This window comes from Emydura macquarii, unplaced genomic scaffold (assembly GCF_026122565.2).
Source record: "Emydura macquarii macquarii isolate MOO-44397 ecotype Brisbane River unplaced genomic scaffold, CSIRO-AGI_Emac_v2 contig_3286, whole genome shotgun sequence".
NCBI lineage: Eukaryota > Metazoa > Chordata > Testudines > Chelidae > Emydura > Emydura macquarii.
The window spans coordinates 43,819-59,907 of record NW_027133423.1 but is presented as its reverse complement, the minus strand read 5'-3'; the positions used below and the strand labels follow the sequence as shown (position 1 = coordinate 59,907).

General features: G+C 43.2%; 1 pseudogene; it reads left to right on the top strand.

Annotated features, from left to right (window-relative positions):
• Window positions 1-589: 589 nt before the first annotated feature.
• LOC137142899 (olfactory receptor 6F1-like) lies at window positions 590-1,522 on the top strand (annotated as a pseudogene).
• The last annotated feature ends 14,567 nt before the right edge of the window (window positions 1,523-16,089 follow it).

Below are 16,089 nucleotides of genomic sequence, written 5' to 3'. Positions count from 1 at the left end.
CAGGTAGCTCCACACTGCTGGAGCCTTTCCCCGCTGCAGCAAAAGATTCCTGCAGCAGGAAGGCAATGAGACTCTACACAATAGCATTGCGGGAGGATGAGTCATGGTTAGGTGAGTAGAGAGCTGCATAGGGTACCTACTCGAGTACATATCCACAGAGTTCAGCATTGTCTTTACTCCACTTGCCTAAGCAGTGCCTCTACACAGCAATTTAGACCCATGATAGGGGGCAAGGTGTGTATGTATCTACACCCCTCCAAAAGAACTGTACAGTGCAGGCATAGCTTAACTGTCCATGTGGATCTTGATCCTGATCCCTAAATATTCCCTGGTATGCTTTGATTCGCTGTGCTTTAAACAGGAGTGGGTCAGTGGGAACTTTTTGTGAGCTGTAACTGACACATAGTGAACTGTAGACTCACACACCAGCTTCTCACGCACTGACTCTCCATCTAGACAAGGCCTTTGAGAGGCTTCACAACGAAGTAAGGTGCTACTATGCTGCTTGTGGTTGTGTAGCATCTTGGTGTGTTCAGCATTTTTATCTGCCTGCTGCCAATGATATCTTTTGTATTGGCAGATGGGCTTCATGACTCGTACAGAAATAGAAAACCAAACCAGTGTGCAGGAGTTCATCTTACTGGACTTTCCCGGCACTTGGTATTTCCGAATGTATCTTGTTGTGCTGTTTTCCGTGATATATATCCTAACAATCCTAGGGAATGTCTCCATCATAGCCTTAGTGAGCAGTCACCCACGGCTCCACACCCCCATGTACTTCTTCCTCTGCAACCTCTCCTTCCTGGAGATCTGATACACCACGGTCTCTGTCCCCAAGACAATTGCAGTCTTCCTTGGGAAAAGCTCCATCTCCTTCACTAGCTGCATCCTGCAGATGTACTTCATTTTCTCCTTGGGCTCCGCAGAACAAATTCTCTTATCTGCCATGGCCTATGACCGTTATTTGGCCATTTGCTACCCATTGCGCTATAATACCATCATGAACAGCACCTTGTCTACTCAGCTTGCCCTTGGCTCCTGGGTGTCTGGTTTCCTGGCTGTTTCTATCCCGGCATATCTGATAGCCAGGTTGTCCTTCTGCAGCACTCATATCATCAATCACTTCTTCTGTAGCATAGATTCCTTGTTCATTCTCTCCTGTACAGACACTTCTGTGATTGAGATGGCAGCTTTCATCATCTCGATCATCATCATCCTAGGATCGTGTTCGATTGCTGTGGTCTCCTACATTTACATCATCTCCACCATACTGAGGATCCCATCAGCCCAAGGCCGGCAAAAGGCCTTTTCCACATGCTCAGCCCATCTTACCGTTGTGATTATCTGGTACAGCTCCACCGTCTTCCTGTATGTCAGGCCTTCCAAAAAGAACTTCATGGAAATGAACAAGGTCATCAGCACTTTGAACACAATTGTAACTCCGCTGTTGAACCCCTTCATTTACACTCTGAGAAATAAAGAGGTGAAGGAGGCTTTCTGGAAGGTATTCAGTGGGACATGAATTTTTGAACGGCTTAGATCTTACTGGGCCTGGTTTTCAGCCCATGCTCATGTTACCTTTGGTATTTGCAAAGATATTTAGGAACCTAAATATTCAGAATGGCACCTAAATACAATTAACAATCTGGCTTCTACGACCCTAAGTTTTATTGAAAGTCTATTGTATGTAAACTCCAACGAGCTGGATTTGCTGAAGTATTTAGGTGTCTAAATAGGCGCACAGTGGGATTTTCAAAAGCACTTTAGGTACCAAAATCCCATTGATTTCTATGGGAGTTAGGCACCTAACCTACTTAGGCATTTTTAAATTTCCACATAGCATTTATCTGCAACTTTAGGAACCAAAATACTTTTGAAAATCTGGCCCTAAGGAGCTTTTCAGAGGTCTCTTCCGCAGCCCATTGGAATGAATGAATATCTTGCAATTGAAGTAAATGAGCTTTAGATCAGTCCCTATATGGACATTAATTTTAGCAATTCACATTGAGGACCGTGCTGATATCATTACTCATATGCTGGATTTTATTATTTTGAGTAGTCCAACTGACTTCAGTGGGATTACTCACACTAAATAAGATAAGATTGTTCATAAAGCATCTGCAGGATGAAGACCTCAGTGACATAGGGCAAAATTCTGAGTGCAGTTGAAAATTTTAAATGTGTAGTAACTGCAGAGTTTTCATTATCTGTCGTGCATGATTGGTTGGGCAAGTCACATGACATTGTTTCTGTTCCCTGATTCGATGACTGAAACTTTATTAAACAGCAGGAAAAAAATAATAATATGAAATACAGGAATTACAGAATGATGAACAAAGAATAAAGAATAACACAAAATGCAGGAAATACAGAATGATGAACAAAGTTGGTGGTTGTTTTTTGAACTAATGAAGAATTTCAAATTTTCAAACTTATTTCCATTTTTAAGGTTCTAAGTTTGGGGGAGTTCTCTATATTTCTGTAGATGGAAAAAAAATCAGTAATGATTTTTATAACGTTTTCCATTAAAACTTTGACAAAAAATCAAGTGAAAATGTTCATTAAAAAAGAAAATGGCTAAGTCAACAGTCCCATCATAAAATCCCACTCATATATTTGTCAATGTCTCTCTTAGAACACACTAAGTTGTTTGCTCCCAGCTGATCCAGAATGTCACTTCTCTGATGGTTAGAGAGAATGAGTAGAGATATAATCAGTTTAGTACGGAAGAAATGCAAGAAGGCAGATATGTGAGTTCACAAACTTGCCACATGGGAATATAAATCACTGTCCCTGAATCTAGCTCCTGGAACTCTTTCACTGTCTCTACAAGCAACACACTCTGTAAATTCTAATCATGACTGTGAGGTTTTTTTGGAGATTAAATCCCAAGGGAATTTGTGAAGCATTGAGATATTCTTCTTTCCCTTGAACCCTTGTATATAGTTTTTTATTACATGGCTTTGAGGGAAGTTATTTCAGCTTGGCTAAAGGAGAATTATTGTAGATCCTAACCACTATAAAACTATAGATAATACTGGAGAAAAATAGAGAGAGACATTTTATAGAGAGATTTTTTATAAGCATAGTACATAGGAAAATATACATTTGACAGACAAAAGTCTTGTGGAAAACAATCACCAGGATATTGCATGGCTAGCTCCATCACTAGAAACTGAGACACCTTTCAAATTTAAAGGAGACTGTTATAGTTTAGCAGTGTTTTTGCCTGTGTTTCTAAGATAACGTTCGTTATTTCCTATCTAAGATGACAGAACAGCTCCTTGCGGGTTTTATGCCAACTCTTTCCAGTGCAAAATGTTACCACTTTCCATTTATGCCAAAATGTCTTTCCAGTGCAAAATGTTACCACCACTAGGCAAACCCACCCAAATGTGAGCATGTTTTCTAAGACATCTGAATGTTTTCACTGTTTTTATTATCCTCACTATGGATTTTTATAATAGTCTAACTAGAATCTGAATGTGTCCATGTATTTAAGAAAAAATAAAGATGATAAAATCAAAGTCCTTGCTTGTTTCACTAATAACAGTTGGCACTCTCTAGTTCTAAAAGTATCTAAAAATATCTAGTTTTAAAAGTGAGGATGCAAAATTATCCCCTTTTCTCTCATCAGGTCTTCCTCCTATATCTGCTCAGAGTCATAAATGATGACTTTAAGGGGGAAAATATAATTTTTATTACTTTACATTCCCATTAGTTCTAGAGAGTCAACCATGCCAAAATAGAGTGGATAGATTCAATTCCAAGTTCCAATCAGTTACACGTGTGAAATCTCATTGGAGAGAATGGGTTTACACTGGTGCAACAAAAGCATAATCTGAAGGCACGGGACAAATGTGAAATTGATGTACATTTCATCTTCTTCTTCTCGCCCTCCTCCTTTTTCTCCACTTTAGGCTTTAATGTCCAAAGTAGGGCACTTGGGATCCATTCTCAGGTTTGGAAGGGGACTGTAGACAAGTCATGACAGTAGATGTGTAGTAGGTCCTATCATCATCCTTTCTATTGCAACATAAATTCCTGAATAGTCCCTCTCTTGCATGGACACATTCATCACTGAGACAGCAGCTTTCGTCATATTGGCCATTGTCATCATTAGGTCATGTGTGATAACTCTCGTTGCGTACATCTATATAATTTCCCCTATACTGAGAACACCATCAGCCAAAGGCTGATGCTCTGCCCATCTGAACGTTGTGATGATATGGTAAGGCTCCACCATTTCTCTTTTTATTAAGCCTTCTTCACAGTATTCATTGAAACTGACCAAGACAGTCAACATCCTGAACGCTATTGTAAAACCACTGCTAAAACGCTGTCATTATTGTCCTGAAGAATAATGAGGTGTAGAAAGTCTTGTGAAATACAATCCGTGGGAGATCAAATGATTTCCAAATGGCGTCATTCCATTAACATCAAACATTTTTTAAATCAGCAGGGCTGAATTAATGGATCAAGCCCTAGTTATATCAGTTACTGACTGTTGATGTTTGAACCATGACATTCCTTTGGGACATTGCAGATCACTAGGCCTGGGACAAAGCACGTGAGAGTAGGGGAGAAAGGAGCCATTTCTGTCAGGGATTCTGGCTATGGAACATATCCCCAAAAGACATCAGGCATATCCAGTATTGTCTAAAGAAAATGCAACACAACCCTCTACTTAGAAAAGCCTTTCTACCATACTAATGACCGTCATAACATTGCCCCTTCTTCTATCCCCTAGTGCCCACCGGCACAACCACAACAAAAATCAGAAACAGACTCAGAAAGACAGAAGACCTCTGTGGAATCTGCACAGGACTTCACCATTAACACTGATTTTATGAGGAAGGTGCTGGGAGATACAACAGTGAAGGGTAGAAGTCTAAAACTATAAAACAGATAGATTCCTTCCACCCAAGAGTTTTAAAGAAGTTAGTTGAGAAATACGTTCCACATGACAGTGAAGACAAAATATATGGGTTTTTTTAAAAATTAATGATACGTAGAAGGACAATACCTGGCGATCAGGACTGCCATCATCAAAATAACCAGGAACTTCCAACCCCAAAGCTAAGGGCTAGGTGAGGATAGGAGGTGCTGTTCGTGACAGTGTTATAATGCAATGGGTAGCAAATAGTGAGATAGCAATCATAGGCCATGACAGTCAAGCCAAGATGAAATATTTTGTGCAGCCAAAGGAGAAGATAAAGTACATCTACAGCAGGGAGCTGGTGAAGAAGATGAACTTGCTTTGGGACACACAATTGGCTAGAGTCTTAGAGACACAGGCTGTGGTGAACCGTATCTACAGAAAGGCGAAGTTGCAGAGGAAGTATTACATGGAGGCTTCAAGTAGGGTGATCAGATAGCAAGTGTGAAAAATTGGGCTGGGGTTGGCCCCTAAGACAAAACCCCAAATATCGGGACTGTCCCTATAAAATCGGGACATCTGGTCACCCTAGCTTCAAGGCATGAATGGGTCCTGATTAGAATGATGATGGCTACATTACCAATGACCATCAGGACATACATGAAGAGGATGAGTATGAAGAGGGACACCTGAAAATACTGAGACACAAGGCATTAAAGAAGGATGAATTCCTTTACTCTGGTGTGATTTTCCTCTCTCATTGATGCTGGGAGCTTTACCTGATGAAACACACCACAAAAGAAAAACAGTTAAACCCATTGTCAAACTTTGTCACACACCCACCATTTTTGAAAGACAGCTGGGCTTTATGAGGACTTGATCCTTGTCAAGTATCCCAACACTAGAATTATGGGTGTTTTATTGTCTTTGGATGACAGTAGTAAAGGAGCCTAAAGGAGTTTGGCACCCAGCACCCATTGATTAATAATAGGAACTAGTACCTAAATATTTTAGGTTCCTTTTTGACAATCCCATAACGTATAACTAGATCTTTGTCTTGGAAAAAGATCTTCATGGTACACACCGTGCCTGGAACAGCACCAAACTATAAAGTATTCACCAAAAGCAACTAGTCCCTGTGTAGTATAAGTCATTGGTTAGTGCATTTTACGAATACCCATTTGTGCCCAATCTATCTGTCACAGCCTCAGCTAGAAATCCCTGGTTCTTTCACTCAAGCTATGGGTGTCTATGGTTTTATTAATGGAGGTCCTTGGTTCACTCTGTCAAGACAGCCACGATGACAGCTCTAACATGTCTGGTCAATTTTCAACTATAGAAGGTCACACAGGTCCTATAAATTGCAGAACAACAGATATCAGGGCCTAGGGCCTTAGGCTCCTTTGAAAATCCCAATGCTTGGAAAAAGACTTGATCCCAGATATCTCCAGCCTAGGAGTAGCATGCATTAAAGCAGAAATCAATACTAGGTTACTCTGAGTGTGCACGTCCAGTTATTCCCAAGCTATAAAAGCTATGCAGGTCTTACAAGCGGCTGAACAATACATGGGAAAGTCTGCACCCATGGCGGTAGAGACTGCTTAGTTCATTGTAGGCTCCAGCCAGCGACATCTCATTTCATCAGAGGATTTCTTTGGATATACTTCAAATGCTGGTTGTGTTTGCCAATGGAGCGTCTAGAAGGGTGTGCAAACAGGCAGAGACCGTGCAGAGTCGCAGTCACCCAGGGTTACTTTAAACAAAAACACCCATTTGGTGTCATACGTATGCATTTGCAAGAGCCTTGTCGTCACTGAAGTCACTGACACCCTTCTGACATTTTTGCCGTCAAATGTTTTGTCCAGGTTTACAACTGCAGCAAGGAGGAGAGAAAAACCTAGACCTTCTCTACTCAAACCAGTAGGCCACTGTGACAGGGTTCCCCATGAACAGGGCTCTGGAACCAGTTGGGATGCAGCCAGTCAGGACTCTAGTGCTTCGGAGTCTGCCCCTCGGGTCTCCATACACCCGTGCAACCGCCTCCTGAATCTGACCTCATGGGTTCAGCCCCCCTGCTCTGCCTGAGCTTCCCCTGTGAGTCCCCCTGGATGTGACCCTGGAATGCTCTTACACGCCCCCAAAGGGGCCATGCACCCGCTTTGCAGTCAGAAGCAATTCACAGTCAGCATGGGAGTCAGAAGAGTTTATTAGTTCTCAGGATCACAGCATGGAAAGACTTTGTTAGCAGCTTAATTAGAAATTCCCACAGTGACCAGCTGGAGAGCCCATACTCCTGGGCCCTACACCCCTGGCTCCAGTCCCCTGTGGGGAACTGGCCTCTTCCAGCCAGCCACCCCCAGCCCTGTCCCTTTGCTTCTTCCCAGTCCTTTGTCGCCTTCCTGGGCAAGGTGGCCACTCCTCATGGTGTCTGCCTGCCACAACCTGTTGCAGCTGGTTGAGGAAAGGCAGGGGGTCCTGGCCAGGTCTGCCGACCTGTGGCGGTGGAAGGCTCAGTCTCCCTCTAGTGGCCTCTGCAATGATCACACACCCGGGTCCCATCACTGAAATACATGAGTAACATCTGGGGAAACTAAGGCACGCACAGAGCTCTCAGAGGAAACATTGGGGCATAGAATCATAGAATCATAGAATCTTAGAGTTGGAAGGGACCTCAGGAGGTCATCTAGTCCAACCCCCTGCTCAAAGCAGGACTAACTTCAGCTATATCATCCCAGCCAGGGCTTTGTCAAGCCTCAGCTTAAAAACCTCTAAAGATGGAGATTCCACCATCTCTCTAGGTAACCCATTCCAGTGCTTCACCACCCTCCCAGTGAAAAACTTTTTCCTAATGTCCAACCTAGACCTTCCCCACTGCAACTTGAGACCGTTGCTCCTTGTTCTGTCATCTGCCACCACCGAAAACAGCCTAGCCCCATCCTCCCTGGAACCCCCTTTCAGGTAGTTAAAGGCCGCTATCAAATCCCCCCTCATTCTTCTCTTTTGCAGACTAAACAAGCCCAGTTCCCTCAGCCTCTCCACATAAGTCCTGTGCTCCAGCCCCCTAATCATTTTTGTTGCCCTCCGCTGGACTCTCTCCAACTTGTCCACATCCTTTTTGTATTGGGGGGCCCAAAACTGGACACAATATTCTAAATGCGGCCTCACCAATGCCGAATAGAGGGGAAGAATCACTTCCTGCGACCTGCTGGCAATGCTCCTCCTAATGCAGCCCAATATGCTATTAGCTTTCTTGACAACCAGGGCACACTGCTGACTCATAACCAGCTTTTTATCCACTGTTACCCCCAGGTCCTTTTCCGCAGAGCTGCTGCCTAGCTCGTCGGTCCCCAGCCTATAGCTGTGCATGGGATTCTTCCTTCCTAAGTGGAGGACTCTGCACATTTCTTTGTTGAACCTCATTAGATTTCTTTTGGCCCAATCCTCCAGTTTGTTTAGGTCACTCTGTATCCTATCCCTACCTTCCAGGGTATCTACCACTCCCCCCAGCTTAGTGTCATCTGCAAACTTGCTGAGGGTGCAATCTACCCCATACTCCAGATCATTGATGAAGATGTTGAACAAAACCGGCCCCAGGACCCACCCCTGGGGAACTCCGCTTGTGACCGGTTGCCAGCTAGACACGGAGCCATTGATCACTACTCGTTGAGCCCTATGCTCTAGCCAGTTCTCTATCCATTTTATAGTCCATTCATCCAACCCATACTTCTTTAACTTGCTGATAAGAATACTGTGAGAGACAGTATCAAAAGCTTTGCTAAAGTCAAGGTATATCACATCCACGGCCTTCCCTACATCCACAGAGCCAGTCACCTCATCATAGAAAGCAATCAGGTTGGTCAGGCATGACTTTCCCTTGGTGAATCCGTGTTGACTCTTCCTGATCACCCTCCTCTCTTCCAAGTGCCTTAAAATGGATTCCTTAAGGACCTGCTCCATGATTTTTCCAGGGATTGAAGTGAGGCTGACTGGTCTGTAGTTCCCTGGATCCTCTTTCCTCCCTTTTTTGAAGATGGGCACTAGATTTGCTTTTTTCCAGTCCTCAGAGACCTCCCCCTGTTGCCACGAGCTTTCAAAGATAATAACCAATGGCTCTGAAATCACCTCAGCCAACTCCCTCAGCACCCTCGGGTGCATTGCATCCAGCCCCATGGACTTGTGTATGTCTAATCCTTCTAAATAGTCTTGGAGCTGTTCCTTCAGCACTGTGGGATGTTCGCCTCCTTCCCATTCTGTGCCACCCAGTACCGTAGTCTGGGAGCTGATCTTGTCTGTGAAGACAGAGGCAAAAAAGGCATTGAGTACCTCAGCTTTCTCCACATCCTCCGTCACTAGGTTGCCTCCCTCTTTCTGTAAGGGGCCCACACTTTCCCCAATCTTCCTCTTGTTGGCAACATGCCTGTAGAAACCCTTCTTGTTCCCCTTCACGTCCCTTGCTAGCTGCAACTCCAATTGCGCTTTGGCCTTCCTGATTTCATTCTTGCATGTTCGAGCAGTGTTTTTATAATCCTCCCTAGTCATCTGACCAAGCTTCCACTTCTTGTAAGCTTCTTTTTTGCATTTAAGTTCACCAAGGACATCTTTGTTAAGCCAAGCTGGACGCCTACCATATTGCTATTCTTTCTGCACATCGGAATAGTTTGCTCCTGTGCCCTCAATAAGGTCTCTTTAAAATACAGCCAGCTCTCTTGGGTTCCTTTCCCCCTCATATTAGACTCCCAGGGAATCCTGCCCATCAGTTCCCTGAGGGAGTCAAAATCCGCTTTTCTGAAGTCCATGGTCTGTATCCTGCTGTTCTCCTTTCTTCCTTTTGTCAGGATCCTGAACTCGACCATCTCATGGTCACTGCTGCCTAAGTTGCCACCCACTTCTACTTCCCCTACCAAATCTTCCCTGTTTGTGAGCAGCAGGTCAAGAGAAGCACGGCCCCTAGTTGGTTGTTCCAGCACTTGCACCAGGAAATTGTCGGAGACACTCTCCGTGGTGCTGTAGACTTGTGGCTGGGTCCGGTTGTGCTGGACTATATGTGTTGATTTGTGTGTGTGCTGTGTTAAGCATAGCCCCCGTGAAGCTAATGGGGGTCAGATTCCCAGTTGACACAAACTAGCATAACTGTATTGTGGTCAGTGGGGGCTCATCCCTAGTGGGTTTAAATGAGTGTAGATCCATTGAAGTCAATGGACCAGATCGCCTGCTAGTGTAAATCAATGCAGCTATTTCCTGAATGAGTAAGAACCATTTGATGGCCTGACCCTGCCAGATGTGTTACTCAGGACAGTATTTCTCACCACACTGGTGCTAATGAAAACACTGGTGTCAGTAACACCTACTCACATGAGTAAGGATTTTCAGGATTAGCATTAGGCCTGAGGTTTTTCAGGATTGGGTCCCTAACTTGCGTGGTTAAAGGAAAGACAAACAAATAGCCCTGAGGTTTCACTCCCAGCCCCTGTTTTGCACTGACTTATCTCCTGTGATGTTGGTAATAACAATATCCAGCTCTTATACAGCGCTCCTCCTCTTTAGATCGAAAAGTGCTTCACAAAGGCATTATTCTCACATTACCAATGAGGAAACTGAGGCACAGGGAGGCAAGCGACTTCCTCAAGGCCACCTAGCAGAGCAATGGCAGAGCTGGGAACATAATCTATATCTCCTGAGACACAGTCCAATGCCTTACCCACCTAGGCTATAATGCCTAGTGCAGCCACTTCTGATTTACTCCAATGAAAGTGATGAGAGAATTTGGCCTGGAATATCTAATGCTGACTTTAAAGTCCTGGTCTGAGTCTTATGTTTTTGCACAACCAAACAGAGCCTAAGGGAGTCAGGTGCCCAGCTCCCCGTGACATTCTGTGGGACTTGGCACCTAATTCACTTAGGAGCCTTTACAAATCTCAGATGCAAATTTCCTGTGCGGGTCATGGTGGAGAAGACGTTCAAAGATGTCCAATTCGCACCATTTGAACTGGGCCGCCAAATCCATTAGGCTGGGATCTTCAAAGGACCCTATGGGAATCAAGCACCCAACTCCAAGGAAAATAAGGGAGAGTTGGGTATCTAATTCCCTTAGGCCCCTCTGAAAATTTTACTCTTAGGTGGCTCTGAAAATCACTGCCTGAGAGTTTTGGATGTACAGGTTCAAGCTGGCCAGATGAAACACCCATGCTTGACTTGAGCGTCATCTTTATCCAACATGGCTCTCCGCAGAGCATTCTCCCCATATCTTTATCCTAGCTAGTGGCTCCCAACCCTCATGCAGAGGGACTACCTGCCTGTCTATATATAACCACACAAATGAACACCCTTGACCTACAGGAATCTGCCGGGTAAGTTTCAACGTGTGGGTGATATTCACCCCTCTGCAGGGACCATTACGCAGCCAATTAAGCCTTTAAAATAAAACAGCAATGACACCTCAGGTGGGTCATCTGCAGAGACAGAACAGAAATGCAAACCATGCAACAACCGCACCAGGGCACAGTATAAACCTGAAACACACTGGGTACAAGGGTCACCCCCAAGTCTGGAGGCACCTGGGAGAATGAGAGAGGGCTGGGATTACGTGATTTAAGTGTTGTGCAGGTGTTGACTTTCACACCCAATGAACGTACTCCCAAACTCCAGATGTGCTGGAGAATATGTCCAAGTGCCATCTCCAAAGTTGGGGTGTGGGGGTAGACTTCATTGTAGAAAATTACCAGGTCAGAACATCGGGAAATTGTATAAAATGAGTGGAAAATTCAGAAAAACGAAACATCACATTTCTGTGAAAAACAGCGGGATGAAAAGCCTCCTGCACTTCTCAGAATTTTCATGATTGTGTTTTGTGGTTTTGGGCCAATTTGAATCTAGATGGACAGAGCAGTGAAAGGAAATTGGACCGCTCTTGCAGAATTCATCCTGCTGGGATTTGGGGATCTTCATGAGATGCAGATGCTTCTCTTTGTGCTATTTCTAGCTATCTACCTTATGACATTGGCTGGCAACATCCTCATAATGGCCATCATCTTATCTAACCGGAGACTTCACACTCCCATGTACTTCTTCCTGGGAAATTTCTCCTTTCTCTAGATCTGGTACATCACTTCTACCACCCCCAAGATGCTAAGGACTTTACTCACTGCCCACAGAGTGATCTCTTTCTTGGGCTGCATTGCCCAGTTTTATTTCTTTGGTTCCATGGCTATCACTGAGTGTTTCCCCCTTGTGGTGATGTCTTATGACCGGTATGTAGCCATCTGCACCTTGCACCGTTACACAGCCATCATCAACTCCAAGGTTTGCCTGCAGTTGGCAGCAGGGTCTTGGATAAGTGGGTTCTTGACTCCCATCATGACCATTGTCTTGACCTTCAGGTTGCCATTCTGTGCCTCCAATGAAATTGAACATGCCTTTTGCAAGATAGGCTGCTATATGAATACTTTTTGAGCATTCGAGTTTCACTAAAACAACCAAATTGAAATGTAAGATCTACAAGATAATATTGAGATTTGCATTTGTGCAGGACTCCATATTTTGGGCACCCAGGATGAGAAAGGAAAAAATCTTGAATACAGTGGAAATGAAAAATGTAAGATGTGTGTTGGGATTTATGAGAATGGATCATGTTCAGAACTAGCAATATAGGAGAAGCAAGAAGGTTGTACCAATTATAAAGAAGCTGAGAGAATCCAGGCATGGATGATTTGACTATGTAAAAAGAAAATCAGGAGAATATATAGGAAGCAGGGTGTTAAACTTAGAAGTGTAGGGTAGGAGAAGGATTGGAAGACACAACATCAGATTTGGTTAGCTGCCATGTTTCAGAGGAAACACATTCAAGACAGACTAGAATGGATGAGAAGGACTTGAAGACCCAACCCCATACAGATGGGAGTAAGGTTGGAAGATCTAAGTTGTGACAGATATGACAATATACTGTATCATACCGGACAAACCTTACTGGATTAAATTAAACGATACACAATCAAGGTTAACATTTTTGTAGTTTGTTCTATTAAAATGCAAAGTATTAAAATGTTTATGTACTACTGCAGTATTGTAAGGAACTTCACTAGGAGAAGGTCATGAAGATGGCTATCTCTGAGAGATAGTGGGAACGTCAAAAGACTTTGGGGGACAATACGTGTGAAGTGAATGCCCTAGGTTATTAGTAGGGGGAAGGGAATACAAATGACCCATTTTTATAACTGCCTGTTGGGCAGATACCCATTGTCTGGCTCATTTCCAGTTCAAGGTTCTTCAAACAGAGTCACTCACAGAGACAGGAGTTCTTGTTCTGAGCTGAGGAACTTGAATCCACAGGAAAAATCCTGTGTGGGGATTAAAGGCCATGTCCTGCCAAAGCCCATATTGCAGCTGGGGTAATCTTTGGTAAACTTCTTTCATAGGTTTTCTTTAAAATTATTTGTAACATATATTCTCTGGCGTTTTTTTTTTTACCTTAAGGATAAATACGAGTGCTTAAAACCAAACTTCAAATCTGTGCTCCAGGATGGACGGAGGTGGGGACTGAACGAGGGTCTCCCCCATCCCAGGTAGGTTCCCGAACCTCAGTGTTGAAGGAATTGGGAGGGACTAAGGTCCTCTGTGCTGTTTGGTGAATTTAGCTTCCCCCGCATGGAACTAGTTGGCAGATTTGTTTCAAATTCACAAATATAGCGGGGCAACCAAAACTGTGTTTTTCAGTGTTTGTCTTAAAAAATGTGTCCAGCTCTACACAGTGTACCTCCTCCTTTGACTCATCTCCTATTCTTTACCGCCACCATACACAGTCTATTTGCTCCTTTCGCATTCATTGACTGTATCTGTTGGTGAGGTCCAAGGATGGAGGGCTATTTTCCATGCTTTCACCTCCACTGCCCTCTTGTGGTAATTACACATTATGGCTATCACCTTCAAAAGTGCGTAGGGAGATGAAATGATTGGCTATTTGGGTGTCTAATGCATTAGCCTACTTTGGAAAGTCTGAGCCTATATACAGGCCTTTTTAATTGACTGTCCCTGAGATTGGAAACCTAAATCATGTGGGCACTTTTGATAATCTAAGCCTCAGTGATCTCATTCTTCTGAACCATACAACGTTGCTTAAGAGCTGACCCAGCACATCATTACTGGTGGCTTGGCACATACATGGAATTTCAGAAATCAGCTGTTAGTCTTGGAGTCTGCTAAGGACAGGCTCTTTGCTCCATTCCCACTGATAACCCTGATAATATTTCAAATATTTGACGTCCTTAGATTCTATATCCCAGAGGCAGAAAGAGAGATTAGACAGACCAGTCAATAAGTATGCAGACAGACTAAGAAAAGAAAAAAAGAATATCACAGATTAGAACAATCTCACCATATTTCTGATCAGCTTTTAAATGTCAGATGAGTTGATTCATATTTGTATTCGTTTTAGTCTTTTCTTCTCCTTTAGATTTCAAAGGACCAGATTCTGTTCCTCGTATCTAGGAGTGGGTCTGTCTGCAGAGTCCCACTGACTTCTGCCTGGATGCAGCAAACTGCTCTCACAGAGTCAGCTGCAGCCAAGGGCCATGGCTTTTAACCTGGTAATCTCTCTCTGTTTTTCAAGGCAACGCGGAGAAAACGGAGAGAAACTGGTGCATGTGAGCAGTAGTTTGTATTTTTTGAGTGGATCTAGGCAGGGGTTGGGTTTGTGAGTAAACTAGGGGCAGGGCATTTTCTGGAGAAGGCATGTTTCACTGTGCACAGACTCTGCTTTTGTTAATGTTCAGGTTCTAGTTCAAAGTCCATCACTTCACCTGAGTATTTATCTCATTAGGTAATACTAGGGAAAGGCTTTATTTTCTCTCTAGTGGACACTGGGGGCTAAACATAGCTTTGATATTGGACAGAACATTGGTCAGAACATTCCCATTGCCACTAAAAATCAAGGTCAAAATAGCCACTCCCTTCTACGAGGGCACAATAGATTCTCTTATGCATGAGCAGCCTGAAATTCAGATGAGCAGGACCCTGAGTCAGATGTCTCATTGGGTTGAATTTTCAAAGGCATGTAGGTGATATAGGATGAACTTTCAGTCAGACCCCTTTATTTAAAATCATGGCAGCGTGCCTACAGAGTGTTTGCTGGGCACATTCTTTTATTATGAACAGTGTTATTGTTCCTCAGTATTACAGAAGGGGATTTTTAAAAATAAATAGCTTTCACAATGTAAAGGATCTCTAAGGATAAAAAGGGAAAGCTACATTTTAAAATTATTCCCCATGAGTCACCAGTAAATCCTGCCCTCCTCCTATTCTGTAGGTCTGGGTAGTCAGGAGTTTTGTTAAACCCTCTGCAGAATTCCTGCATTTTAGATACTCAGATGCACTCAGTCTCCATTAACTTTCCTTAACATTCTCGCAGTGCCTGAGAGTTCTGTTTGCTGGAAATCACTGACCAGGATGTCTTGCACTCCTAATATGTTCTTCACCTGCTCAGTCATACCCTTAGGGATAATTATAAATATTCCAATAATCACGGGGCTCATCTTTGTTCTATTTTACCATAATCGTTCTACTTTGTGGAAGTTTTGTTCTTCCTTTGCTCTTTTTTCTTCTTGTTTCTAATAATGATGCTGTCAGGTGTTACAGTGAAATCAATGAACGTTTGGCTTGCTTTTCTACACCGCTCGGTCTGCTGACTGTTGCCAGATCTCATAAAATTCTCTCTCTCTTTTCAGATATCCTTCTACAAGACATGAGATTGTTAATCTTCTATCACTTATAGGTTTGATCTCTCTCTACTACCATCTCTGCATTTATTTCTGTGTAAAACATTGGTGTCTTTCTGTGGAGATCTCCTTTCTACTTCCTTCCATGCTGTTTTGGGGTGGGATGCACTCTCAATCATTGCTTCTTATGATCATCAGATGCATTTATACTCTGTTTGACTTTTCATATATTATGATGTTGCATTCTTCATTGTCATTTACTTCCTCTACAGATAGCAAACCTTTCCCACCACCACACTCTTGGATGTCCTTTCCATGTCTTCACTGGTATTAAATACCATTATTATTTTATTTTATTAAATACCATTAATATGCATTATTAACAGCTGTCTTGTTTGGATGTCAAATTTTTCACTTGATTCCACTAGGTTACCCCAGCAGCGTATTGTATTACTGTCATCTCCCACATATTAGTAAATTCATAGCCTTGAATTTTGTCCTTAG